Below are 3,372 nucleotides of genomic sequence, written 5' to 3' on the forward strand. Positions count from 1 at the left end.
AACCAGTAAGTGTTTTGTCTATCAGATGCCGTTATTGTGGAATGCATCTGATAAGACTGCAGAGGTAGGGTATAGTTTAGTTATTTATTTAGATTAAGTAATTTGTTTATGTAATGTCACCTCTGCACTTGGAAGGCTGGGAAATAAAAACAACACCAAGACCATTTTTTCGACTACGCCATCGTTTGTGTGACTTTGGAGGGGAGAGGAGAAGGACCCCGTCACAATACATTTCCCCACAGCCCACTGTAGTACATTCAATTGCTTAGGCCAAAATGTATTAGACACTTTAGAAACAACAAAGTGGCTAGTTGGGTAGCCAACTATTTGTTTTTGATCAAGGTCTTTTTATTGTACATTTTCACAATATAGAAAACAGTAGGCTACATTGTATCAACCCAACCCACCCACCTACCAGATCTATACCACTCGATTAAAGTAAGTCATTTTACACAATTGATGAGGAGAAACACACACATACAGAAATAAACATATTATGGGGTTACATTCTCTGCTTGAATCTTTTCCAGAAATGTCAAGAAAGGTTGTCAAATTGCATAAAATCTCAAAACAGACCCTTGGAGAGTGTATCTTCTGTAGCTTTGATACATTGCATAATCTCTTTAATCCAGTGAGATTAAATCCAGCGTATTGCTCCATTTGATTACTTTGTCTCAGGGACCCTCCATCTGAGAAGATCTTTGTTGTTGGATGTGATATAGTCCAGAGATTAGCTCCTATAGCTGAGATAACAGTAGAAAGTGAAACCTATGATCAGGATAATCAGAATATACTGTATTCTCTCATTGGACTTTGAACGGCTGCAGTCAGGCAAGCGATACCGGAGTCTCATAGCCAGTACAGGAGCTTCTATACTTTTCTATACTTTTCTTCTATACTTTTTACAATTTATATTAATGATATTGTTTCTTCTTTGTATGGATGTCATGCCCATTTGTATGCTGATGACACAATTGTGTACTGTATTGCAGACTCTGTACAGCTGGCCTTTGAGAAATTGCAACTTTCCTTTTATGCTCTACACAGGATGCCCTTACTAGTCTTAAATTGGTTCTTAATGCTAGTAAGACTAAGTTTGTTGTTTTCAAGAGCAAGGAATATTAACTTTGATGATGTGAGGATATCTACTGTCAGTGGCTCTTGTACAGAGAGAGTCACTGAGTATAAATATCTTGGCCTGTGGCTTGACGAGAAATTAACATTTAAGTTCCATGTGGAAAATCTTGCCACTAAACTGCGACAGAAAATTGGTTTCCTGTACAGAAACAGATCCAATTTTCCTCTATTTAGTAGAAAAAGAATTGTGGAATCAGTCTTCTTATCAGTTTTGGACTATGGTGATGTCATTTATAGGCATGCTGCGGCATCAACTCTTAAACCTCTGGATTCTGCATATCACTCAGCTCTCAGATTTATAACTGGTGACAGATATGATACTCACCATTGTGTCCTGTATGATAGGGTGGGTTGGCCTTCTCTTGCAGAAAGGCGCAACAAACACTGGTATTTATTTATTTTTAAAGCCCTTATTGGTAAACAACTTGTTTATATCTCCTCACTGTTTTAGATTGGAATATTGGAACCTATTCAACTCGATCGAATGACTGGATGGTTCTTAGGGTTCCTCAAATTTGTTCTGAGCTAGGGAAGTCAGCCTTTTCCTTTGATGCCTCTAACTCATGGAATGTCCTTCAACTCACGCTGAAATTGGAGGTTCTCCCTTCCCTTGGAATGTTTAAACGTATGATTTCAGACGATTGTGTGACTACCTGTAACTGTTTTAGTTGATATTTTTTAATGATTTTGAAACGTTTTAAATTTTTTACTCTGGTGTTTAAATTTCTGTGAATATTGTTTTTATTATGTACTGTACAATCGTCGTTTCTGTAAATGAGGGAAACCTCAGATGCTTACGATTTTAAATAAAGGTTGAAATGAAAAAATATTTTTAAATACCCCAGGCCATCAGGATACTCAACGACAATAACACTATGTAACAAACCATCAACTACACTCACAGCACACACATCCACACGTAGGTACACACTCACTTTAAATAAACACTCCGCACCCACTTTACTCACTTTAACACACTTTTATATTTATTAGTAAAGAGATTTCTACTACAATTCATACCTCATTGCACCTTACCCTAAGTTGTACCTCATCCCATTTCTCTCTCTCTCTCTATCTCTCTCTGTCTACCAGTCGCAGACTGTGTGGACTGACTGTCACTCAAAGTGCTTATGGGCGGAGCCAGGCCATAACAGCCTGAAATCTTGAGGCTGAAAAATGATGGTTTTGAGTACTTGATTAGAAATATAAAACAATCCTTTTAAAAAAAAAAAAAACCTACAGATGTCTTCAATAGACTCACAGGAATTGTGTAAAGTTGCATAAATAGTGCTAGGAATAGCAACGCATGTCCCCTTTAATCGGAAATGCAGAAATACCGGGCTTTCCGGTTTCCGGGCATCCCCTGATCTGTTTATAGTCGATAACGAGGTTGTTTCTGGGGGGAGCACCTGGGGGGAGCACCTGTTGTGATTTCAGGGGCGGGACTTCCTACCCGATTCCCACTTTCGGCGGTAGTGCTTTACCAGGCTTTATCTCTCGAGATAAAGCTGGGAACGAGGTTAACTCTGAGCTTAAACTGAACTAAATGTTTTTTTTTCAGTATGAGTTCTCATGTGTGTCTTAAGATTTTCTTTCCTATTGAACCCTTTTCCACAAACTGAACAAATAAATGGTTTCTCTCCTGTATGAGTTATCATGTGTTTCTTCAGATCTCCCATCACACTGAACCCTTTCCCACAAACTGAACAACTAAATGGTTTCTCTCCAGTATGAGTTATTGCGTGTATCTTCAGAGATCCTTTATGACTGAACACTTTCCCACAAACTGAACAACTAAATGGTTTATCTCCAGTATGAGTCATTGCGTGTATCTTCAGAGATCCTTTCTGACTGAACCCTTTCCCACAAACTGAACAACTAAATGGCTTATCTCCAGTATGAGTCATTGCGTGTATCTTCAGAGATCCTTTCTGACTGAACCCTTTCCCACAAAGTGAACAAATAAATGGTTTATCTCCTGTATGAGTTATCATGTGTACCTTAAGATCTCCCTTCATACTGAACACTTTCGCACAAACTGAACAACTAAATGGTTTCTCTCCTGTATGAGGTATCATGTGTGCCTTCAGACTTTCTTTTCTACTGAACCCTTTCCCACAAACTGAACAACTAAATGGTTTCTCTCCAGTATGAGTTATCATGTGTCTCTTCAGATATTGCTTCACACTGAACCCTTTCCCACAAACTGAACAACTAAATGGTTTCTCTCCTGTA

Source organism: Notolepis coatsorum (genome assembly GCF_963971535.1).
Source record: "Notolepis coatsorum genome assembly, chromosome: 12".
Taxonomy (NCBI): Eukaryota; Metazoa; Chordata; class Actinopteri; order Aulopiformes; family Paralepididae; genus Notolepis; species Notolepis coatsorum.